At 39.6% G+C, this 27,378-nt stretch overlaps 1 pseudogene; it reads left to right on the forward strand.

The window, feature by feature from the left end:
• The first annotated feature begins 1,944 nt into the window (after positions 1-1,944).
• LOC118826459 lies at positions 1,945-26,419 on the forward strand (annotated as a pseudogene).
• Positions 26,420-27,378: the final 959 nt, after the last annotated feature.

A 27,378-nucleotide genomic window follows, 5' to 3' on the forward strand; every position in this document is an offset into this window, starting at 1 on the left:
GAGTTGTGAACAGTATATTAACACAGTACCCAGTCATTTAGTAATTCAGTCATTGATGTGTAAAGTGGTTTGGTGTGATTCGTTGTAGAGAAATGTACAGACTCTGATTTCTTTACAGTGGTAGTGATAGGAACCAGGTGTCACAATGACTACAACACTAATATTAACATTTTATGTACTATCCAAAACCACCAGTGAACCTACACGTGTCTTCTGAGTTTTATGTATGATGATAAAATAGTCATAAAACTGTTTTCCTTGGGGACTATATTGCCTTACAATGCCCGCATTTTCATAAACATCTAATGTAAAAGAGCTTTTAGAGGTGGATGTCTGGTTCCTATCACCACCACTGTGAACAATTTTGACTCTAGAAAGGAGCGTTTTGCATCAAACCACTTCGAATGGCTTTGATTATATCTTAACAATTTAATTATGAAGAATTTTGAATAATCAGTGGAATTCCCCTTCAAATACAGTTTCTCTGCACTATCAGAAAAAAGTTCCGGTCAATGGGGTGGTACCCTGAAGAGCACGACCTCAGTTCCTATAGTTTAGTAATATTATTGTACCATAATCCACTGAAATGATACTTCCTAAGCTGTACTGACTCCACACACCCCGTCTCGTCTCCAGGCTTTTATTTTATTGTTCTGTTTAAAACATTCGGTGATGAAAAGGTACAAATACGAACTTTTCACCTGGGAAAACTTATTTAAGGTTCACAACTGGACCTTAAAACCACTGTTGGACCTTTGAGGGAACATTTACATTGTTTGTACCTTGATAAACACAAAACACACCTGCACAGAACCTTTATTCCTAACAGTGTGTACACCTGAGTGGCGGTACTACATGCTTAATAAGCTGGTTCTTCAAGGGTTCTACATAGAACCATGGTTAAATGGTTCTTTGCATGGCGAAATGTTTCGTTGGATTGATGCAGAATGTGTTGTATATGGTTCTGTGTGGAACCTTTTTGAAAATGGTTCTATATAGCTCCAAAAAGGGTTCTGCTATTGCTATGAGCCTGACATTGTAATCAATAGCAGAATGCTTTTTCTGAAGAACCGTTTTTCCACACACCTAAAAATGATGGTTGTTCAAGGGTCTTTAATAAAGAAAATGGTTCTGTATAGAACCATGCACACTTCTTTGCATCATGAGAGGGTTCTTCAGATTGATGGAGAATGTGTTGAATATGGTTCTATATAGCACCAAAAAGGGTTCTTCGGTTGTTACGATGTCAAGCTTGTAATAGTAGAAGAACCTGTTTGGTGCTATATAGAACCATTTTCAAAAAGGTTCCACTCAGAACCATATACAACATGTTGTCCATCAATCTGAAGAACCATTTCACCACACACTTAAAAATAAGGGTTCTTCAAGGGTTCTTTAATAAAGAAAATGGTTCTACGAGCCAAGAACCCTTTGCATGATTAAAGGGTTCTTGGCATCATGAGAGGGTTATTTAGATTGGTGGAGAATGTGTTGAATATGGTTCTATGTAGCATACAGGGTTCTTCAGTTGTTACGATGTCAAGCTTGTAATAGTAGAAGAAGTCTTTTGGTGCTGTAAAGAACCCTTTTCAAAAAGGTGCTATATAGAACTCTTGGTCCTAAGTAGAGCCATTGCCTTCACTGAAGAACCCTTGAAGAACCCTCTTTAGGAGCGTATGTTTGAAATAGGCGAACTCATCAAAGGACTCAGATCCCCCTCCAGATGATCCTCCGCAGCGCAGAGCGGGAGGAGTGGAGCTCCTACCCCCCTCTGGTGAGCTGTTTGTCCGCTGTGAGGGGTGTAACTCCACTCCCCCCGTCCCGTCCCTCTCTATATAACTCCCTCTGCTCTCCTCACGCGCTGAACTGGCTCTGAACAGCGGGAGCTGAACCTCCGCGCTCAGCCGTCGCGCTCCCTCCTTGTTGTTGTTGTTGTTTACGTCCGTCGTCGCCATGGTAACCGCGCCCCGCGCTGTCCTCGTGGCCGCCGCGGCCCTGGCGTGGCTCGCGCGCGCCTCTTCTTCATCATCATCGTCATCCTCATCATCTTCATCATCATCATCCTGGTCTCGCGCCGCGGGTCCCGTGATCCGCTGCGAGCCGTGCGACGCGGGCGCGCGCACCCTTTGCAAGCCCGTGCCGCGGGACTGCGCGGAGCCCGTGCGCGAGCCCGGCTGCGGCTGCTGCCTCACGTGCGCGCTGCTCGCGGGCGAGCGATGCGGCGTGTACACGGGCCGCTGCGGCGCGGGGCTCGCGTGCCGTCACGAGGCGGGCGAGCCTAGGCCCCTGCTCGCGCTGCTGGAGGGCCGCGGGGTTTGCGTGAACGGCACGAGGGCGGCGGGGAAGGGCGCAGGAGGCGCGAGGACCGTTGGAGCCAATCAGGAAGGTAGGAGACTCGCGCGCGGGGAGGTGGGGTTGCACCACAGCAGTAGTTTGTCAAGTAGTTGGTAGTCTAATAATAGTGGAACTACTACTAATAGAAGATGAACTATTATTATTATTATTATTATTATTATAAAGTATTATAATAAAGTACATTATTATTACTACTACTACTGATAAGCTTGTTATTCAGTTATTAATCTTAAGGCTTATTACCCAGTTTTTACTGAGCAATTAGTGAGTTATTACTGTGTTATTACATGTGGTGTAACACAAATAACTTGCATTATTCATATGTAGTCAATGAGATGCGTTCTTTGAGTGATACCATAGAAGAACCACTTCTGGTTCCCCAAAAAACAGATTTGAAAATGAGATTTGTGAGTATGAAGAGCCTTTTAAAGGTTTCAAGAACCTGCATATAATGTAAATGCTCTATACCAATTTGTGGGGTTCTTCTAAGAACTTTCACATCGGAGGTTCTAATGTTCAAACCATCTCATTCCATAAAAAAATGGTTCTTTAAAGAATCATCCACAGGAAGCTTCTTCACAAGGCCAAAAGTGGTTCTTCTATGGCAGGGGAGCTCAGTCCTGGTCCTGGAGATCTGCCACCCTGGAGAGTTCAGATTAAACACAGCTGACTCTAATATTCAGAAGCTCCTGAAGGCCTTGATTACCTGGATCAGGTGTGTTTGATTAGGGTTGGAGCTAAACTCTGCGGCGTTGTAGATCTCCAGGACCAGGATTGGGCTCCTTTGTTCTGTGGCATCGCTCTACCTTTAAGAGTGTGTAGAAATTGAAGTCTGGATGCTCTAATGGCTCCTCAGAGTTTAAAGCGTTAGAGATGTTGACACTCATCTGAACAGCTTCGTTTCTGAAGGTGTTTAATCACTAAGGTCATCTTAGGATCAGGTGTACACCAGTACTGATGCAGTCTACTGCTAGACAAGTATAGAAGTAGTTTTATCACAGAAGGTTTTCAGTCCAGATTTTTTTAAACTAATCTAATAATAGAAGGCCAAAGTGACTGGACTGTATGATCTTCCAAGGAGCTTCGATTCATGCAAAGGAGTGGTATAGAGCTGGACAATGCACTGTCTATGAGAAACAAGAAAATCTAGTAATGTAAGAATGTTGATCTGTCCAGTAATGGTGGGTCTAGAAGTAGATTTGCTGCATGGTTGTAAGGCTCATTAACAGTTATTTACCCTAAGACTTAAAATTGAGTAATAAGTGGCTTCTTCACAGAAGGTCTTCACTCATCCAGATCAGTATATTTTCTAGTAGTAGTAAGTCAAGGTGCTGGACTTTGGTACAATCTTCGAGATGTTCCAACACTCTGCCGAGGAGCTTCAGCGAGGAGAAGAGTTCGATGCAATAGGACGATCAGACTGGACAATGCACTGTCCATGAAAAACAAGAAAATCTATTAATGTAAGAATGTTGATCTGTCCAGTAATGGTGGGTCTAGAAGTAGATTTGCTGCATGGTTGTAAGGCTCATTAACAGTTATTTACCCTAAGACTTAAAATTGAGTAATAACCATAAATTATTAAGTAATTACCATGAAGAAAAAACGCCCGAGAACCCAGTGACAGGTCCTTAGAGTTTAAGGGTTTAGATATGTTTCCTCGCTTTTCCAAGTGGCTTCTTTACAGAAGGTCTTCACTCATCCAGATCAGTATATTTTCTAGTAGAAGTAAGTCAAGGTGCTGGACTTTGGTGTAATCTTGGAGATGCTTCAGAGCTTCAGTGACGAGAAGATTACAATGCAATAGGATGATCAGACTTGGCATTGCGCTATCCAGAACCACTGAAATGTCCAGTAATGTAAACGTATAGATGTGTTCAGTATTAATAAGCCTAATAGTGGACTTGAGGTTTCATCCAAGTGGCTTAATTTGTGAAAGCTTTCAGGCATAAAGGGTGTTCACTTCTTGTAGTGGTTAGTCAGGGTGAGTGGATGTGGGGTGCAGCCTTGAAGATGTTGAGAATGAACCAGACGATCAGACTGGGCAATGCATTGTCCATTAGCAAGGCCAAATTGCTTAGCATACACCATGAAAAGCGGAAAAGGTCAGAGGTTGATTTGAAACATTTGTTAGATGTTAATTGGTGAAGAATTTTTGCTTATTTGCACCATCAGAGTCGTTTCATCTGTGAAGGTTTGCAGTCAACCTTGCCATTAAATTGTTGCCCTGTGCAGTCAGGGCATTGTGGTGCAACCTCGAAGACGTTTCGCCACTCTTAGACTTTCTACTAGCGGTGTTATACTTGTGAAGTAATCTTGAAGAGGTTTCATTACTCAACTGAAGGATGTTGAATTATCCAGTAGTAGTAAGTCAGGATGTTTCTATAATCATCTGAGGAGTTCCAGGGAAGACGTCTGAGACCACCCATCTGACAGGGCCCTTTGTAAGGTGAAATATCTCAACAAGCTAATTCGCCTTGACTTACTACTGCTTATGCAAGATTAGATGAAGTCCCTCAGATTAGAGCTGAAATGTTTTCATGATTGGACCACAAACGCAGTCATCTACACTTGCTGCTAGTACACAGTAATTTTACTGAGCAGTTCTAAAGACTAGACTTTAATCAAGACCTGACAGTGAGCTACAGTGAAACTCATTTACTGGAAGCTTCACATTGTTTTGAAAGAACAGTTCAAAACACCTAAAAACTGAATAAAAAAGTCTTTGTTAACACTTTACTGTAGGGCAGTGTTCATAAGTCTATGACACCTCTGTAAGCTCTTCATGACTGACATAGATTTACTTAAACACTTATTCCAGCAGGTGTCATTGTCCTAACATTAGGTTGTTATGACACTTTCTGGGGTGAAATGACAGACTTTATAGCTCTTTCACTCTGACATAATGCTGATAATATGATTATAGCTTGCAAAGCCGATCACTTCCGACTGTCTTAGTCCGTTGCATTTGAAGTCGTCTGCTTTTTTCCGAGGTTTAGCCATGGGGCTAGTGTTGGAAAGTAATATTGACAGGTTTATCTATATATTATTTTCTGATATGTAGATATATATGTGATATATAGATATATGTTATTCAAACTGAACCATATTCAGGTTTTGCACAATAAAAATACTTCAGATTTACTTTGGTTGTTAAAGATAGTTCTTATGAACCGCATACTTAGCCAGGGCCCACTGGCAGGCTCAAAGTGTTATTACACACATCTATAACCTAAGAATAGCTCAACTAGTTAGCATTAAAGTCCCTGTAGTTACTGAGTAATAAGCCTTAGTAAATAATAAGCCTGAGATTTTGAGGGGTTAAATGTGAAGGAACATCCTAAAACAGTAAGCCACTGTTAACCTATAGAAGAGGTTAACCTTAAGCTTCCTATTTTTATTACATATATATATATATATATATATATATATATATATATATATATATGTGTGTGTGTGTGTGTGTGTGTAATAAAAATATATATATATATATATATATATATATATATATATATATATATATATATATATATATGTCAAGTGATTTTATAAAGCCTATTATAATATACAGCCTTTATAAATGTTTATAAATGTAGTATAAAAGAGCTTATGTAGCTATCTTGTAGCTTTATGAACGCTGCCCTACAGTAAATTGCTTTCTTTCTGTAAATGTTGGTTCTGTCTGGCTAACATTTATTATACAGTGTAGTGCTTCCTTTGGTGTCATATTAGCAGGAGAAAACAAGAAAACAGTCCATTCAAAATGAGCTATATCAGCTCTGTACGACATTGTTTCAGCATAAAGTAGGTGCCAAAATGGTTCTCTGGAGCGATACCATAGCATAACCACATTTAGTTCCCGAAAGAATTCAATTTACAGTTCTTTACAGAACTATTTTTGTAAGTGAGACAGTGACTGAAGAACCTTTTTTAAAGTTTAAACAACCTGCACATACTATACAGGTTCTCGGAAGAACCTTTAAACTGATGTGGAATCATTACATTATGTGAAAGGTTCTCGAAACCTTTGAATAGTTCGTTACACTTACAAATTTTTTAAACATGCTTTGGTCTCACTTTGTATTGTCTCTAATAACTGTATAGTTACACATGAATAACATATGCAACAAAACTAACTACTGATGATTTAGTCAATGTTGCAGATGGTTTACAGAAGTACAGCCTATGTAATTACACATGTGTATCAACTTCAGTTTTGCCTCATGTAATTACACACGGGTATCTTCTACATAGGGCCTTTTCTGTAGTGCAGTGTTAAAGTTACACTTTAAAATAAGTGGACAGTTCCTGTGTAGTTTTTATACAGGTACTGTATAATAATGGAGTGGTAATATAGAAATTGTCTTGGAGGTCATGCAACACATTTAATTAATGTCATAAAAGTTACATTTTAAGATAAAGGATCATCTGCTGTTCTGTCACATCACAGAGTGGTTTAAAGCTGAAACTGGTTACAATGTCACAGCACTAGCAACATAAATGCTAGCTAAATGTTAGGAAAGCTGGCAGATACAGTGTAACTAATGTCTTAATGTAAAGTATTATGTACTTCCTTTTACTGCTGAAAAAAAGAAAATGAATAAACTGCTGTTCCAGTCTGATTACAAATGTAATTACATTTGTTATTATCCTTGAGTAATTACATGAGTGAATAAGCTGTTACAACTATGAAGATACACTTATGTAATTACATGAGGCAAAATCGAAGTCAAGTCAACTCAAGTCAAGTCAAATTTATTTATATAGCGCCTTTTACAACAGATGTTGTCACAAAGCAGCTTTACAAAGAATCTGGGTCCACACCCCCAGTGAGCAAGCCTTGGCGACAGTGGCAAGGAAAAACTCCCTCAAGTTGAAGTTGATACACATGTGTAATTACGTAAATTGTACTTCTGTAATCCATCTGTAACACTGACTAAGTCATTAGTAGTTACATTGTTGTTAAGATGTTGTTCACATGTAACTACATAGCTATTAGAGACAATTTAAAGTGGGACCCATGCTTTTTTAGGCAACCAACAGTGGTCCTTCTATGGAATCACTCAAAGAACCCTTTGTGACACCGTTTTTATGGGTTCATTAACTTTATTATTAAAGCTTATACCTGAATATTATATAATACTGTGATATATTTTGAAAATACTGCGATGTTGAATTTTACCAGTACTGAAGATGTGGTTATCTCTGGTGCCTTACTGGTCCCATTTCCTTCCCAAAACAGTTTGACAGCTCTTCAAATGTGCTTGCATGCTGTTAGTTGGCTCCAGACTCAGTGAAGAAGCTGAAACGTCTGCAAAAGCTGAATAACAAAGTTAATTGCAACACAGACGGCAGGCCCCACTTGAGGAAGACCTGCTAGAGCTGTGAGAACGTGTGGCTCTGTGAAAATACTGTTGAGTGTGGAGCTGCTTTTACACAACAGTTGCACGAGTCAAAGTTATGAACGTACAGTTTTGGGTCTGTAAATCGAACCTGCAAAGAAACAAGCGCAATAACTCCACTCAAACAGAGTCATGTGTCCTCTCTTTACCCATGTGATCTTTCACCTCATTCTCCTGCTACTGCCTCTTGCATGTGTCCGGTTTATTAGGCCGGCTGTTTTGCGTGGTGAGGGCAGTGCAGTGAGGCAGGCTGTTGATCAGCAGAACAAAGGGCCACTGCTGTCTGACGACTAATGAAGTGTTTCCACTCGCCTGCGTTTGTAAATCAGACTCTGACTCACAGATAGATCTGACAAACTGTTCTCCTCCGCAGATTTAAAGGGGCAAACGGATGGAAAATTTAATTCCAGCATAATTTAAAGATGTACCTTGAAAACGTTAGCATGAACATACACTGATCAGGCATAACATTATGACCATCTCCTTGTTTCTACGCTCATTGTCCATTTTATCAGCTCCACTTACTGTATAGGTGCACTTTGTAGTTCTACAGTTACAGACTGTAGTCCATCTGTTTCTCTGCATACTTGATAGCCCCCTTTTACCCTGTTCTTCAGTGGTCAGGACCCCCATGGACCCTCGGGTACTATTTGAGTAGTGGATCATTCCCAGCACTGCAGTAACACTGACGTGGTGGTGGTGTGTTAGTGTGTGTTGTGCTGGTCTGAGTGGATCAGACACAGCAGTGCTGCTGGAGTTTTTAAACACTGTGTCCACTCACTGTCCACTCTATCAGACACTCCTACCTTGTCAGTCCACCTTGTAGATGTAAAGTCAGAGACGATAGCTCATCTGCTGCTGCACAGTTTGTGCTGGTCATCCGCTAGACCTTCATCAGTGGTCGCAGGACGCTGCCCACAGGACGCTGTTGGATGGATATTTGGTTGGTGGACTATTCTCAGTCCAGCAGTGACACTGAGGTGTTTAAAAACTCCAGCAGCGCTGCTGTGTCTGATCCACTCAGACCAGCACAACACACACCAAAGGAGGCTAACAAAGTATGCAGAGAAACAGATGGACTACAGTCTGTAGTTGTAGAACTACAAAGTGCACCTATATAGTAAGTGGAGCTGATAAAATGGACAATGAGCGTAGAAACAAGGAGGTGGTCAAAATGTTATGCCTGATCAGTGTAGGTGTCAAAATGTGCTATTTAGTCTGCGGTTCATACAGTTAATCATGGTTGTGATGTCACAAATAAGAACACATTTACACATGACTGCAATTTTCCATTGGAGTGATAAAGAGTGTTGTTTCTGCAGACAGTCTATGGAAAAGTTTCTAGAGAGGAGGATGTGCGTATGTGTGTGTGTTGGGGGGATTAAACAAATGAATGTTATACTCTATGATATGATTCAGTTTCTGATGAAGTAAAATGTAAGTAAAAGTGATGGTGGATCAGTACAGATGCTAATCACACAACCGTTATAAATGAAATCACTTGTCTTGTTAATAATTGTTGTTAATTTATATACAAAAATAATTTTTATGGTGAGGGTTAATAATAAACCGGTCACCAAAATTGTCACCCTATTTTGGGAAGAATAAGACATGATTAAATGATAAATAATACACTGTAATTATTTACAGTCATGTTTTGTTGAGTTGACTGTCTTGAGATTTAATCACCACTTTGTTGAGACTTTTGAGAAATTCTGTAGACATATTTTATGATAACTTATTAATTTTATTCCAACAACTTATTTCAAATGTATGAAGTTGTGCAACTGGAATTAGAATAATTGCATGCATTTACAGTGTAACTCATATTCAAAAGTTTGGGCACCCTTTGTCAATTGATGTTTTGTTGATTTTCTGAGTAAAAATAAGTTAACCTCTATAACCTCTAGGTATCCTCACAATTTAACATTTCGTCAATAAAGCAAAACAGAAAATATGGCCTGTGTAAAAGTTATGGCACAACTTATATTTTAGCTTCAATTTTTTCCCCAGTATTAACTTCTTCAGTTAACTTCTTCAAATCCCAGGTTTATTATTCAGTAACTACAGGGACTTCAATGCAAACTGGTTGAGCTATTCTTAGGTTATAGAAGTGTAATATAACTTTGGGCTCTGGCCATTTAAGGGGTTAAACTCAGCAAATATTATTATAAAAACATTATAAAACATTTATTCCTTCCTTACAGCAGTCCAGAGGAACCATGAGGTAGTTTAAATTTTTTTGACTGTTATCTTGAGATCATGACTTATTTGTCAAGATAACTTGAGAATCTTGAGTTCACATGACAATAAGGCTGTAATATCAAGAAAACAGCTTTTGCCATGTTTCATGTGATGTCGAGACTATTGACTGTTGAGACTTTGATTATCCTGAGATCACAAGACAATTAAGTTGTGATCTCAAGATAACAGTTCAGAAAATGCTAACTACCTCAAGGCCCATCTGGACTTCCACAGTTCCCTGTAGAGAATGTGTTAAATGATTAAATCAACAAAACATGCATGGCTGGAGGTATTCAAACATTTACTTTTGACTATATTTGCCACCAAATTGGTTTTATTTTATTTAAAACAGTGATTCCATACCAGCAACCCCAAACCTCAGCAGGTGTTTATTGTGTTTCTGAGATTCTGATGTGAAACTGGCTGCTTGGTAATGAAGTGCTTGGTTAGTTTATATTTAACTCACCCATTAATCCAGAACAAATTCCAGTATTTTCCTGAATTAAAGACCAGATTCTGTACTCAGAGTAGTATAACACCAATGCTGGAGGTTACTGCGCTGTTGTTTGAATCATGCTGTTAAACTGGCTCACAAAAAAAAAAAAAAACCTAAATCCGGAATCCTTTTCCATGGAATTTCTGTTTGTGTTCCAAATCGCCTGAGCTTTGAATGATGGCACCAATAACTATGCAAAGGACAAATAAAGACATGTTTGATCAAGACTTTTCGAATATACTGCACATGTTGAAGCGCAAGGCGGCCCTTGCTGTGCGAGGAAATGGATCTCAGAAATGTTTTGCAGTATAACTTCTCCATGTTTGTCCTGTTTTTGGGCAAGGTCCAGAGCAACAACTCTCCTCTGTCTTGTCTTCCAAGTTTTCCTTTAGCTCTGCATGCTGGACTCATCCACGGCACTTTTGCGCCATTTGTGTTCTGTCTATTCTGATGAAAAAGGAGTGTGTCTCATTAAAACAGGGAAAGAAGAGAACATTTTGAATGGACAGATATTTGTAAATGGTAATTGTGCAGTTCTGTTCATTTCCTCGAATTTTGGCTTAGAGGCAGGTTGGCACAGTCTTAGGCTTCTTCTCAGCATTCCTTCTCTCCTGTGTTCAGCTGACAGTGCCAAGATTCCTGAGGAAGACCCCGGCAGCAACACCATGAGCGTCCTTGTCCAAGCGGAGCACGAGCAGTCCACACAACTCTTCGATCCCCATGAGCAGCAACCCCCACCTTACTCCCACCACCCCAAGGCCGAGCTGATTCATCGCGAACAGGCCAGGAGGGGACAGAGTTTCAAAATGGAGGAACCTCCAGTCGTGGCTCCATCGGACAAGAGCTTCTCCTTTGACTCCAAGCAGGACCCTGAGTATGTAAGTACTACACTGTGGGATAACTGTCCGTTTAAAGGAGGAATTCCGAGAAATAACTGTTTACAAAATTTACACAATTTTTATCCCAAATGAGGGCCATTAGCCTCCACTCTTCTAGGAAGGCGTTTCACAAGATTTTGGAGTGTGACTGGGAATTTGTGCCCATTCAGGCAAAAGTGCAAGAAGGCCTGGCTCACAATCAACATTCCAGTTCATCCCAAAAGTGTTCAGTGGGGTTGAGGATCAGGGCTCTGTGCAGGCCACTGGAGTTCCTCCACAATAAACTCGTCTTTATGCGTCTTGCTTTGTGTGCTTTAGCATTAACAGTACCCTTCCCTGAACCTAAGGGGCCCAAACTGTAGAAAAGCAGCCTTAGACCATTATCCCCCCTCCACCAAACTTTACTGTCGACGCTATGGCATCCTGGCATCTGCCAAACCCAGATTAATCCATCAGACTGCCAGATAGTGAAGCATGATTCGTCTCTCCAGAGAAGACGTTTCTACCAGTGGTGGTGTACTTTACACCACCCCGGCCGACGCTTGGCATTACACATAGTGATCTTAGGCATGTGTGCAGCTGGTTGGCCATGAAGCTCCTCACGTACAGTTACTGTGCTGATGTTGCTTCCAGTGGCAAGTTTGCCTGTTTTACTGCTTGGCGGCTGAGCATTTGTTGCTTCCAGATTCACAATAATAGCATTTACTCACAAACTGACTTATGGCAAAGGTGGTATCCAATAACAGATCCATGTTTAGAGCCACTGAGCTCCTCAGTACCCCTTCTACTCTAGTTGTTTGTCTGTGTCTATTTTAACCTCTTATTCTCCAGGGTATATTTTGGTTTGTCCATCTGAATTTACATGACGAAATCGTAAGGCAAATTATTCAGTAACTGCATGAAGTAAATATACATTTTTATTTTACTTATTATTATTATTTTTTTTTTGTAAAAGCTCCCCTCAAATTAACAGAACGTGTTTCGTGATCATAGACATTTTGCTATATGCTTACAATTTACTGCTGAAAGCCAAAAATCTTAGACGCTCTTTGTATTATTTTAGAAAAATAATTTTTACAGAGCAGATCACTGAAGAGACGCCATCTGTTTATAGTTTATAGCCCAGATTTGTGGAAAAATGAGTCAACATTCAGTAGACAAAAAAAAAATTGTGAGTTCAGCTTCTTTTATTATAAGGGTTTAAAATTACATTACCCGTCTATTTGACTGGAAAGAAGACAGTTACAGCTCTCATATGACCCCCACCTTTTGAATGTAGCTTATGAAATCTGAAAGTTATGAAGAATATGACGAAGTGCATTTTGGAACCACCGGTGGTCTCAAGGAGTTGAAGAGGTTAACCATGTGAACAATTATTTAACTGCTTATTTAATTTCAGCTGTAATTACACTACATATTAAATCCATTGATAGTTTCATGACCTCTAGTTTTAATTCAATTCTAAATGACTAATTAGATCGTTAATATAACCAACTTGAGCTTGTAGTCTATAATAAGCAACTACTTCAGCAGGGCTTTAGTGTGCAAATTTAGTCTACTTTTTTTTTAATTATGTGGTTTACATTTTACAAGCATAAACTGTTCTGAGGTCAGCTGCGAACCGCTCACTTCTGATTGGGTGGTCTTAAAATGGAAGCTTTTCTGAAACATAGGCTGCCACATCATCAGGACGTCACTGTTTGCCCACTTGATATCATGATTATGTGAAATAAAACCACCCAGAGGTGTCCTCATCCTGGTCATCACCGAACTCCAATCAAGAAAAACGTACTGTCTCAGCTTTCTTTACAATGGTTGTGATAGGAACCAGACGTCCAAAGCGTTCAACAGAGTTGTAAAAAACTAAAGTTTAGGAGGATGATCATGCTTGAAGCTCACCCTCATTTCAGTCTAATATTCTACACATTTCTGTCTCTGTCTGTTTCTTGTGACAAAGTTTTCATACCCCATTTCTTCAGTCCTCTCAGTTGTCTCTCAGTCCTATCTGTGTTTTTCAGCGGAGGGGTTTGGCCTTCTAGCTGCAAGCACAAGCTGTCCAAAACTGTAGGCCAAGCTTTTAGAGTTCTCCCCCCTACAGTCTCTTTTCATACTACAGCGTCGTCCAAACTAGCAAAGTGCCTCTAAAAGCTACCTCAAAGAAAGTTATTGCATGAAATAGTTATGAATACGCTGCCAGATGCATAAAACAATATTTTACTATCGTTATTGTTTATCCTTCGAAGGTTTTGGCCCAAACCACATTTCTTAAAATCCTTTAATGGTGGAGGGGTATGTGCAAGGCTTTGTAAGGCAAAGAGTCCCCAAAGGAAACTTTTTTTTTTTTTTAGATTTACTACTATTTTAAAATCATCAACACATAAAAACTCAGAAGGCGTGCAGGTTCATTTTGGATTTCTATCTGGTTCCTATCACCACCACAGAAATCTGATTCTGTAAGTTTCTCTACAATTAACCATTTCACACCAAACCACTTTGAATGACTTTCTTTACATCTAGACGGTTGTATTAAAAAGACTAAGATTAGATTCTGCTCTTCGCTGAGAGTACAGACTGCCTTTAGATTGCTCAATAGAACATTTGGTTAGGATCTGGCAGGTTGCAGGTTTGAAAACACAGCAAGCGGAGGACGGACAGAAGGTCACCCTTCAAACTTTCTGGCAAGATCTGTGTTTTTGGTTTTGAGTGCTGTAAAAATAGTATTGTACATTTCAGATCAGTACATGATGGCCTGTTTACATTTCAACTTTGTGGGTCTGGAGCAGAGGACCATTCGCATGGTGGGCGAAGAGCTGGAGAAAGTAGTTCTCCTGAAGTCCTGCAGGATTTCATTTTACCTCTAATCTAATACACCTGTGGCCAATATTTAGAGGCTCCTGAGTGTTTTAACAAGCTGAATTAGGTGTTTCTCTATGGGGCTGGCACAAAAACCCACATTCACAGTTATATACCAGGAAGAGGATTACAAAACACTGGTGCTGAACAAGAATGACCTTGGTTTACAGTGTGCACACTGTATATAACTCATCAACCCGCGTTTCTACCTGACACAGAAGGCCATGGTAGTGTTATGGATTGCTATGAGCCTGAAATATGATACAAGAGTTCATAGAGTTCATATGATACAATATCATTGCAAAATATTGGTTAGAATGTTTCAATTACATAAACATCTGGTTTCAGTTTTCTTAGCACTCCCAGAAAAGACATCCAGATGAAATCTGCCAGTTAGTTTCACCCCATCATTTAACATTCAGATATCATTCCACAGCCAGTGTTATAAAACAGTTCCAATCCTACAATCTGACTAAGCTGCTTTCGAAGCTGTTGAAAATAATCACAGCTATGACGCCTCACGACGACTGAATTCTGTATTACTGCATCAATGTTTTGCTTGTATTGATAGATGAGACCAAGCATCAGCATGTATATGAAGTAAATGTCCCAAAATAATACTAGAACTGGTCAGTTCAGCAGTTAACTAACTGGCTAAATTACTCCTCCATTAATATCCAGTGTTAAGCTTTTAACTTAAGTAAAGCTGCAACACACAAATTAAAAGAATTTGTTACTAGAATATCAAACAAATTTCAAATGTTCTCGCTTTTTGGTCGATCTGCCATCATTAGTATTAAATCCAGTGTGAGAAAACTCATGTGTTAGCATGATGCTAACACAGGAAATCGCATTGAGGTGCTAGCAGGAATTAGCATTGTCATTGTGGCAGTAATTTGTAAAGAAAAGGTTCTTTTTAAAGTGAATGTTTCTGCATTAAGCTCTGCTATAGATTGATATGTATATAGATTATATGTCAAAAAATGTAAAAACCTATTTAAATGACTGCAATACATCCCTGATAAGAAGAACAGTACAGACTAGCCATGTTGGTCTATGCTGGTTTATGCTGGCCTAGTGGTGGTTTAGCTGGTTACCCTGCATGATCATTCTGATTGACCAGTATACTGGCATCCAAAACACAACATATGCTGGTTTTGCTGATGACTAGCATAACAGCTTCCATTGCCTCTGACCAGCATACCAGCATCCAAAACACAACAAATGCATGGTATCTATGGTAGCTTGACAACAATAGCCTACTGTAAGCAAACTATATTTCTTAAATGATTTATTTAACATTTGTGTATTTTTCTATAAAAGGAATAAGATACTTGAGGCCATGGTTTACAGTGATTTTGCCAAGAGTTAGGGCTTAACACCCTTTTCCCATGATAAAATCACTGTAAAGCATGACCCCTCAGCTTGGTATTTGTTTTTACTTTACGCTGTCCAAGCTGGGACTTCTTTGGCACTGAAATTATAACATGTTATTAACACTATTTATAATGCATTATATTAGTAATTCATAATGTATAATAAATATGGCTATAAAGTGTAATTCAGTGTATTTTTTTTATAAATATTTATAACCACGTTTATAATGCCTTATGAATACATTATAACATGTTATAAATGTGTTTATAGATGCTTACAAATGCGACATTCATAGAAAGTGTTACCGAAAAAGCAAAGGAGGGTGAATCCTCATCATCAAAGAAGTGAAAACATGACAGCCAGTGTAGATTCTACTACACACATGGAATTCAGTTGGTTGCAGTCTGCAATCTGACTGCTAGATGCCAATAAATTTGACATACTCCACCTTTAATATGATTCTAAAATAATGGTGATGTAAGACACTAAGCAACAACTCCACCCCAATGGCAGCTAAGATATCCACAAAAATGTTAATTTACACTGAATTCACTGAAAGAATAGTGTTGCTATCCAATGTAGATAAAATTCTAATTCAACACACAAGGCAAACCTAATATGACCTTACCTAAACCTAATTTTTTAACGACCACAGCAAACTGATGTTGCTATGGTGGCATGAAGCAACAAGTCAAATGATACAGAATAGCACTATTTTTATTCCAGACTACTCTTTTAACACTTGGCCATCTATAGCATTACAAATACTGTTCCGAAGTTAGATGTAGATTGAAAGTGTGCCTTGAAAATGCCTATGTTTAAAGCATTACATACCATAGACATTCCTCAAACATTCCAGGCATATCTTGTGATGTCTCTATAACTAAAGAGTCACAGCACAAGACATCTGTATAGCTCCTGAGCATAGGCCGAGTGGTGAGCAGGCTCACTGAGCATGCTGTGCGTTCGCATGATGAAGCTGTTTGGAATTGTCAGGGACGATCCTGTGGCAATGGCTAGACTTGGTTTTCTCATACTTCACTTTGGCACATCATTACTGGACCCACTATGTGTGGTCAATGGTGGCCATGACTTGTTGATGGAACAGGGTGTGTGTGCTTGTGTGGTTGTTTGGCATATGGTTTTTGGCTTGTATTTGGCTCATAGTATGCGTCATGCAATACCCCAAATATGTGTATGTGTGTTTGTGTGAATGTTTGTGAATGATAATGATTATGCATTTGAATTACACTGGGAACACCATAAGATTGGTGGAGTTACATCCTTTTTGGCTCTTTTTGTGTCCTACCAATTTCAATCCCATTTCCAAAAAAGGACATTGTACAAAATGTAAATAAAAACATAATGTAGTGAAACATGAAAAAATGTACAAAGACAATTTAGCAATAACTTTTTTTTCTTTAAATATATGTCCATTTTGAATTTGATGCCAGCACATTTCAAAAAAAGGGCAACAAAGACTGGTAAAGTTGTATAATGCTAAAAAACACCTGGTGTAACATCCCATGACCAATAAGGTTAATTGCCAACAGGTCAGTAACATTACTGGTTATATAAAGAGCATCCCAGAGAGGCTGAGTCTTTCAGAAGTAAAGATGGGGAGAGATTCACTGCTCTGTGAAAGACTGCACAGGTAAGTGCAACAATTCAAAAATAACTTTTCTCAATGTAGAATAGCAAAGAACCTGGGGATTTCATCATCTATGGTACATAGCATCATCAAAAGATTCAGAGAATCTGAAGAAATCTCTGTATGCAAGAGACAAAGCTGAAAACCAATATTGGCTGGTTGTGATCTTTGGGCCCTCAGGCAGCATTGCATTAAAAACAGACATGGCTCTGTAGTGGAAATCACTGCATGGGCTCAGGAACACTTCAGAGAACCACTGTCTATGAAGACAATTCATCACTGCATCCACAAATGCAAGTTAAAACTCTACCATGCAAAGAAAAAAACATATATAAACAGGATCCAGAAACACTGCCACCTTCTCTGGGCCAAAGCTCATTTAAGAGGGACTGAGGTGAAGTGGAAAAGTGACCTATGGTTTAAATTTAAATTATTTTAGGAAATCACAGACACTGCATCCAACGCTGAACAATATGTACAGGTTTTGGAGCAACATATGCTGCCATCCAGATGACGTCTTTTTCAGGGAAGGCCTTGCTTATTTCAAAAAGATGATGCCAAACCACATTCTGCATGTATTACATCAGCATGGCTCCATCAAATTCAAATAGGGCATATATTTAAAAAAATAATAATAAAATATATTTTTCAAAATAATAAAAATAAATGTATCAGTTTCAATTTGATTTGTTGTCTTTGTACTATTTTCAATTAAATATAGAGTTTAAATGATTTACACATCATTGCATTCTGTTGTTATTTACATTTTGCACAGCATCCCAATTTTTTGGAAACGGGGTTGTATATAAGAGCCAGCGATGTTTGAGATCCTATCTCAGCGCTGCTTGCAACTGAGTGGTATTTGTAGACCCTGATGAGTAACTAGTGCTGGACTGGTGGCTCTGGGGCTGTCTGCTTGGGCTGTTTTGATGGCCAGATTCCCTGCCTCCTTCTGGTCCATTTCTGTTGTAAACAAGCTCAGCCTCCTCCACCGCACACCACTGAGGGGATGTTTTCTTGGCCTTTGATTCATGTGGCCAATCCCTTACTCCCAATGCAGGGGCGCTACTCAGAGACAAGTAATGACACTACTAGATTAACTAAATCCCAGTAGCCTGTGGTTTTTTCATAATCATGGCGTTTTGAAAGAGCTTTTTTTCACCATGGCAGCTTTAATAAAGAGGTTTTATGTTTTATTTTGTTCTAATGAAATTATAGTTTTGTTGTGTGTTCTGTATTTTTAGCCATATGTGGTTTAAAGAACAAACTTACATCTTCCATTTACAGTAAGTGACTGAACTCTGGGGCCTTGTCTCACAAACAACATTCAACTAAGTCTTGACTACGTTTCAGTTTCACAAAATCTAACAAATGCAACCACATTTAATTTGTTTTACCATCTAGTTAATTGCTTTAACAACTTTAATACCTCTTTTCACTTAACAGCCTCCATCAGAAGGCTGACTCAGCCCCAATTAGTCTAAAAGCTGTTAATGATTCAAAACCATGAACCTCACCTGCTCTGGAGAAGAATAGAATAGGCATAAAGCATAAAGTGACATAGTGAAAATCCAGTTCAAATGTAGCAAGAAATCCTGCTTCATGAGAGGCCAGTGCACACTTAAAAAAGATGGTTCTTTAGTAAAAGAAAATGGTTCTATATAGAACCATGAACACTCAAAGAACCCTTTGCATGATTAAAGGGTTCTTTGCACCATGACATCATGATGTATATGGTTTTGTATAGAACCTGTTTGAGAAGGGTTCTATATAGCACCAAAAATAGGTTCTTCTGTTGTAACAATGCCTTCCACAGAAATGACTGATGGGATAGGCTCCAGCTCCCCCTGCGACCCAGAAGGATAAGTGGCTTAGAAGATGTGTGTGTGTGTGTGTGTGTGTGTGTGTGTGTAGTAATGATGTCAAACTTATAAAAATAGAAGAACCTATTTTTCGTGCTATATAGAACACTTTTCAAAAAGGTTCTATACAAAACCATATACATCATGATTTCTTGATGCAAAGAACCCTTTAATAATGCAGAGTGTTCTTTTGAGTGTTCATGATCCTATATATGACCATTTTCTTTACTAAAGAACCCTTGAAGAACCATCTTTTTTAGGAGTGTGGATGTCCTTTCAAAGTAATTGGTGGCAAACTATGTGTTTCTTTGACTTTGCTGCAGCTGAACTACATCCAGTAGTTGGTAGTATCTGAATGTACTGGGGAGAACGTCTTAGAAAAATAGGCACAAAGAAAACATTTTGGAAGATCCGTGTCCACAACAAACTGCCGGGCAGAATGGAGATGTTTCGGGAGAGGCAAAGAAATGAAATGCTCATTAATCATGCATAGAACAGCTGCTGCAAAAAACATGGGAGCTGCCTCTTATTCATTCTCGTCTTGTGCATGGATAAGGTTTAGGCACTCTAAGGGCATGCTCCTCTTCACCTCCTGCAGAGATGCAGACTACCATCCTTGCCTGCTCAAAGAAAAACTCTGATGATGTGGAAGGTCCAGGAAATCCCTGCCAAGGAACCTTTTGGAAGGTCAAAGGATACATACAGTTGTGTTGAGCGATGTTATCAATGGCATAATGGCGAAAGACAGGTGGCCTTGGTCTTCTGAGGTGGGATGTGGTCCTGGTAGGACTGGAGAGAGGTTGATGGACTATCAGCAGTGGCAAGGGCAAGAGATTTTCCACTTGCCTCCATGCTATTGTTGGTTGCAGAACTAAGGGCGAAGACTAATGATTCTTTTATGGACTGGCAAGTAAACTACTAGGGAGGGCAGAGTTTCCTGATGGACAGCCCTGACAGTAATTGGATCGGACTGGTGATGTGAATTATGGTTCTGGCTCCCACCAGTTTCCCATCCAGAGCATGAACAGACACACCAGACAGCGCCCTGCAGCTCCAGACTCCCCAGAGTGCTGTGGAGACCAAACGATTAAAAAAGAGACATTTGCCTTCTCTTCACTCTCTTTACCCTCTTGGTCGACATGTGTAATAATTGTCTTTTATATGGCCAGACTTCAATTTCAGTGAGGATCAGTTCAAGATGAGCCCGGGATAAAAGCTCTTAGGTGGGCTTGAGTTCCACGAGCTTCATAACTTCAACCTTGATAGAATTTAGTTGGCATAGTGGGTGATGTATGTTAGAGATTGGAGTTCAAATCCCTGGTTGTGCAGTAACTAGGATTTCTGGCTGCCTTATGAAAAACTCTACTACATTTGGTTTCTTCTGAAACATGATTACACAATTTTTCTCCTGATATGAATGGCTGCAACATGCTGTAAAGTCAAAGAAAGTCGAAGCAAAATAACAGGAGTTCAAAAACGTATTAAAAGATTTCGAGAAAACGTGACTCCTAACAACCACCTGGAAGACCTGGTAGACACCAAAACTGCCCCTATCAGATAAACAGCACTTAAAGCTTTCCTCTTTGAGAGAGAGGAAAAAATCAAGCTGCTTCAGATCTGAGAACATCCACAGGTGTTTCTGTCCATCCTTCCACTGTGAGAAGACGACTCAGCGCTATGGGTCTGAAAGGATGTGTAGCTGTCAAGAAGCCTCACTGAGAAAAGGAGACGGACACATCAAACAAAGAAGCTGAACAATGGACTGACCACCCCAGAGTCCAGACCTCAACACCACTGAATGTGTTTAGGATTTCTTGGATTGTGCGAAGCAGAAAATGTAACCAACGTCTAAGACTGAACTTTGGAGGTGTGAAAAACATCCCTGAAGATTTCTCAGAAAAACTGAGAGCAAGTCTCCTGAAAAGAATCGAAGCTGTAATAAAAGCAATGAGTGGACAAACCAAATGCTGAAACTTTTGAAGTTATATTTAGTTGTTTATGCCTCTGTGTAATTTTCTGTGTTTTTTTCTTGATCCTGAAAAATGAATAACTTGTGTTTACTGGCTGTTTTGACTGGAAAGGTGGCCTCTGATTTTTGCACAGTACTATAAATTAAGTTGATGTTGCCATTTTTTCTCTTTGCGCCATTAAAGACCTGGGGAATAGTGATGCAACACTGAACAGATGCTACTAGATAGTAGGATGTCAAAGCCGAGCAGTGATAGGCTGGGGCAGAAAGAGGTGGAGACGATCACATGACAGACATCTATTGTACATGTTTTTCTTCTTAAGGTGTTGTGAAAAGACACTCTGATGTTGCTCATGCTCATTGCTCTGTGTGTGATTTTCTGTGCAGGGCCCGTGCCGAAGGGAAATGGAGAGCATTCTTAATGGCCTAAAAATTGCAGACATGCTGAACCCACGAGGCTTCCGCATCCCAAACTGCGACAAGAAAGGATTCTACAAGAAAAGACAGGTAAGGAACAGAAATACAGTACCGTCACACTTCTCTCACTTCAAGGTGTTGAGTTAAAGAAGTTCTCTAGCAAAGATTTATGAGCATTCTTTGCATCTGAAGGGAAAATATTGGCATTTAGATATTGCAAACGTTAAATATCATTTCTTTGGACCATTCGAATGACACTTTAACACCAAGAATCATAACTTTCTTTTAACATTTCTAGACACTAAATTGACTTTTTGAATAATTTCTTAATAGTCTCCTTTTTATATACTCTTGTTTTTTTTTTTTGGTGGGGGGGGGTGATTAGCTCTGGGGCAAATGAGCACTATGGGGCCATTTCCCTCTCGGGGCCAAACCGAGAGTGGCTGTAGCGGTGGCTATCTTGCGTAACCCACCCTGAGAGAGCGACGTCAAGGTGGCTAGCGGGGTCTGAGTCTCTCCCCATAATTATCGGACTCCTCGTGCCGGCAGCATGGAAATAGACTTGAGCCACTTCCAGATTCACGTGGTCGGCCCACAATTGGTTTATAATAAATGAGTGTCCCAGACGCCTTCATATGGATGCAGTTATCCTCTATCGTCAAAAGCAATATTTATATAGCATGGCAGTTCCTGCTTAATGGGAGTCTTCTCGTTGACCCACAATCATTTTTAAAAACCTGTCTCGCCATCGAGATCGTCATTATCTTTAAATATTTTTTTTTTTATATTGCCACTGCGATTATGAAAATAAGTATCCCCATAGGAGAGGGAGTGGCGGCAATTTTACGAGGGGGTGTTTACGTTTGTGGTTTGCCGTGACGCTTAGCCCAGCGCTAATTATTAAGCCTGACTGTTTATGTTGTAGGCCTCCGTAACTAAAAGTTCATGTCTGATTTGATTAGCCAAATGGCAAAGTAGTTATGTCGGTTTCAGCAGGAGGTTATTTTGGTTTTTATGAGAACGTTTTTGCGGCTCTAACCGCTTTCACAGGTTCTGCATTGCTTTTTTCATTTCTCACTCTGACTTAACTAATTCAACGTGCTGAAAATGCTTAAGCATTTAGGCCTAAGTGTCATGGTACACGTGACACGTACATTTCACAACTGTAAATCTCCTGTTAATGGAGCGTAAGCTGGGAAAAGGAAATCTTTTTCCATGCACTTTATTTTTTTTAAGGTTACCAGTCTGGATATTGTCTCTTCTCTCTGGTTCAGCCAGCAGGTCTCTGCCCCTTTCGCCCCCTTGTGCTCCTGTATCACATACTGCCATGTAAGAATCAACGGGCCATTTACAATCTAATCAAGACCCGTTGCTGTTGTCCTTTGCCTCCTTATAAATTAACGCTTATTTTTTTCTTTCTTTACTAAACAGGACTTTGACCTTTAGTTAAATTGGCAGCTAAATAACAGCCCTCTGGGCTGGAGCGCAGAGCTCTGTAAGTCATTTGTAGCACCCATAATTTGAAGCCGGGGGTATAATCAGCAATGGATGATTTGTACTGGCCAGCGGGAGGCTGAAAATAGAAGCTGGCGCTGGCGTGCTTCACACACTGGCCCTGAGCAAATATTTCAGCCTGCCTGTGTTTACCTTTAAGCTGCTCTATATGAACGTGAAACAGGATGTCCGTCGTAAAAAAACGAGCCCCGAAAATACCTGCACCCAGAAACAGGTCAGACATCAGCGTATTTAGGGAGCGAGACTGCTCACTGGGAGGTTTTCTGGTGCTGGGGGCATGAGGTTCAAACCTGGAGCATTAGGATACATTACAAAAAAGAGTATATAAAATAATGATATTAATAATTATCATTTTATTTTGCTTTTTACAAAACAGCATACTCAATATTTTTCATTTTGGTAGGTTTTAAGTCATTTCATCAGGTGAAAGTGTCATCTGATTGGCTTATTTCACACTTTCACTATAGAAAAGGGGGCCCATATCATAGAAAAACTTTTTTTTTTTTTCCAAATAAAGGTCCATACAGTCCATATGTGGAAACTAAGCCGCAGAAGTAGTCCATTTTTAATTTGTTGTTTTGGTGATGTCGCAAAAACCAACTCATTTACTTTCTTTTTGAATCAGAAAAAACACAGGACGCCCAATCAGAACAGAAGTAATTTACATGCATTCATCTTAAAGGGACTGTAACAAACACAGCCAGTTTAATTCTAAGTGGACGTGTCCACTGCATGTGGTGCAAATATCTCCCTCCGCTTGAGGGGCTTGTCTGTCTACAATGCAGGATGCGAATGAGCCTGTCAATCGTCATGGATTTCTAATAAATTCTCCTCTTACTTAAGCATGCATCTGGTTGGTATAGTGTAGTGGGTAACGCCTTTGTCTTCTATGCTGTAGACTGGGGTTCAATCCCCACCTCGGTAAGCACCCTACACTACACCAGTAAGAGTCCTTGGGCAAGACTCCTAACACTACCTTCGCCTACCTGTGTAAACTGATCAAATTGTAAGTCGCTCTGGATAAGAGCGTCTGACAAATGCAATGCAACTCGGTTCTAAAACAGGCCTCTTGAACTAAACTTGTCTGTGGAGAGTGATAATACCTCATTTATTTTTTATCTCAGCTGTAAATGTGGAGATTAAATACCCGTAATAAGCTACGGTGTATAAAGAAGAGGGTTGAGCAGCTGCAAGAACCACAAGGAGTTCCACAGTTTAATTTAACCCCTTAACAATCCAGGTTTATTTCATACAAAGGCTTATTATTCAGTAACTACAGGGACTTAACTGCAAACTAAAGGAGCCATTCTTAGGTTATAGGAGTGTGTAATGGCTTAGAGATGGTAATGGTTAAGAGTTTTCATCAATATTGTCACTGTTGCACAAAAACCTTCTATCACCATTTTTGTCATTTGTTTTTGTTTTTTGTTTTTTTTTCTTTTACTTTTTTGCATAATTTGAAAACTCCAGTTACACTTTTCATTGGGTTAAAATTTCAGGAGTGGACCTACATTACGTTGTAATGTTCTACTACAAGTTTGGCTTATAATGCCTTTTTCCTGTACAGTTACCATTTTGGAGATACAAGGTTTTGCTCTGACAGTGATGATGTGGAACTGTGTAGGTCTATCCCTCGTATAGATGATGCAAACCCAGCCTCCTAGTTAACACAGCTCAGCCACAAGTATTTGGCTTATACCTAAATAGATGCGTATAATGAAAAAGAAAAAATAACTGAATTGTTAATTGCAATTATTGATATGACAATTAATCGCCAGCTTAATATTTTGTGATTGTGACAGAACTAGCCTCTTTAAAACAAGTAAAAAAAAAAATCTCTGGGCCCCCCAGTGGGACATAGCAGTATCGCTAGTGGGCCATAGGCAGTCAGTTTTACTTTTTTTTTCGCAATACCTTGTTACAAAACAGATATTTAACCAATCAGTTTCAAATATGACAAATGTTGTTGTTATAATTAATAAAGCACCATATCGCTGCTGTCAGAACAAAATCTCCATTTTGGTCATTTTTCAGTTTTTGACATAGTTTGAAAATGCCTGTTGTCTGTTACACTGTGTGTAAGTTTAATGATGAATGGACTAAAAGAAGTGTCCCAAAACTACTTGGAAAAACTCTGGTTCCATTGACTTACATTAAAAGTAAAGTAGGTTTTTTGCTTCTCCTGTAAAATTATCATTTTGGAGATTTGAGGTTTTGTTTCGACAGCAGCGAAATGTAGGTTGAGCTTGTTGATCAGTCTGAAAACAACCGTGACCAACGTGACTGACTTTGCTGGCTAGTTATGTTCATATTTTCAGTAAAACGTTTCTCTATTTGATGATAAGTCATTCATCATGGACAAATTGTTGCAAATAGAAAAAAAAAATCTGATTTTTTTGTCGTTTATTCTGTTGTGTGTTTATACAGTCATGCAAAATTCAACTGGTGACTTTGTTTATTGTGTTATATTTATTGTGGACGGTAATCTTAAAGTGCTCGTGCAGCTCATTTCAGAAATGAGAAATATTAGATATTTTGCATATAAGAAAATTCCAATGCTCCCAGTCTCTGTAATGAGTAAGATAATAATAATGAGTAATGAGTAAAATAATAAATAATCTCTCACTCTTTCTCTCTCTCTCTGTCAGTGCCGGCCATCTAAGGGGCGGAAGCGCGGCCTGTGCTGGTGCGTGGACAAGTACGGTCAGCCCCTGCCAGGCTTTCGAAGGAAAGGAGAGAGGCAGTGCCCAGTGTTATGCCATGGAGAACCAATAGAACCCACCAGACGATAAATGGCAGAGAGATGGAGGGACTGTGGTGTACACTAAAGGGACTCTGTGAAGAAACAGCAGGAATCATTTTGCTTTCCACGCAGCCCTTCCATCTGGGACTCATGCGGGAGAATATTAAGGGGGGGCTTTCACATTTTGGGCCTTTTCCGAGCTTACAATGGCTCTAATTTATTTCTGTGTTCTACACATTAGCCTTTCCTCTTGAAGCCAGCAGATGCTTGGACCCCCTAGATGCTTGCAGGAGAGAAAGAGAGCGAGAGAGATTTGGAAAAGATGAGTCTCAGGATGCAGTGAAGCTGTGGAAGGCGGCCAGGACTGACCGCAGAGGACAGGGCTGAAGGCGTTACAGAGCACTTCCCATAAGCATGTTTGTCTGTTTGTTTGTTTGTTCGTTTCTTTGTATCTGCGTGTGTGGCTGCTAAACGTATAAGCTTAACCACGTGCACTCGCATCTCCATACCTATCAAGATCCTGTCGGTGCCCTTTTTGTTTCAAAGAGCCAAGTTTAGTTCGCTTAATCGAACATAAAACTATCTTCATTTTAGTATGTTGATCTCTGTTTGCATATGATATGATTTATAGGGGAATTCCACCATAATTTCAAAATTTCTGAGTAATTCAGTCATTGAAATGTAAACAGTCATTCTGAGGGGTTTGGTGTGAAATGGTTCATTGTTGAGAAACGTGTTGACTCAGATTTCTGTACAGTGGTGGTGATACGAACCAGGGGTCGCTATAGATAAAACACAAATATAGTCATTTTATTTACTATCCAAAACCACCAGTGAACCCACATGTGTCTTGGTTCACTGGTGAGTTTATATATATAAAATGGTGATAATGGTAAAACAGTGGTAAATCTTTTCTTTGGGGACTATTTTAAGTTTTATGCCCAAATGTATCCAGAGGTGTAAAATTCAGGTCCAGAAAGTAAAAATCCTTCCCAGGATTTTGTTCCAATGGCTTGGCTTCTCTAGATAGATCTAACCCCGAGCATAGCGGTCCAGGCAGTTGGAACAAAATCCTGGGAAGGATTTTTACTTTCTGGACCTGAATTTTACACCTCTGAACGTATCTCAACACTATCGTAAAACAATGTCTCTGGCATCAGACAATAATATTCATAAAGGTTTCCTGTAATAACTTTCTGTGAGGGGGCTTTTAGAGGCATTAAACTCTTCAGACGTCTGGTTCCTATCACCACCACCGTGAGCAATTCTGACTCTTTCTCTAGAAAGCATTTCCCATTAAACCACTCTGACCAACTTTGTTTACTCGGAAGTGTTTAAAAACACTGGTGGAAAGTCTTTCTAACAGAGTGTAGCATCGCTTTTTGCTTGAGTGACATTGAGAATAACAGAGTTAGGTAAAGCCATTTGGCTCGCATCAGCTGCATAGTAAACGAGTGAAACATGTTCAGTGAATGTGTCATTAGCCAAGTTCAGCCAAAATAGGATGGTTTTTGACTCCAGTGTTTACAAAAAGACCATGAACAAGCCATTTAGAGCCTTCAAAGGTTTGTCTTTGTCACTAGCTGTTCATACGCTCAGACTCTGTCCTCTTCTTC

This window comes from Colossoma macropomum, unplaced genomic scaffold (genome assembly GCF_904425465.1).
Source record: "Colossoma macropomum unplaced genomic scaffold, Colossoma_macropomum, whole genome shotgun sequence".
Lineage (NCBI taxonomy): Eukaryota > Metazoa > Chordata > Actinopteri > Characiformes > Serrasalmidae > Colossoma > Colossoma macropomum.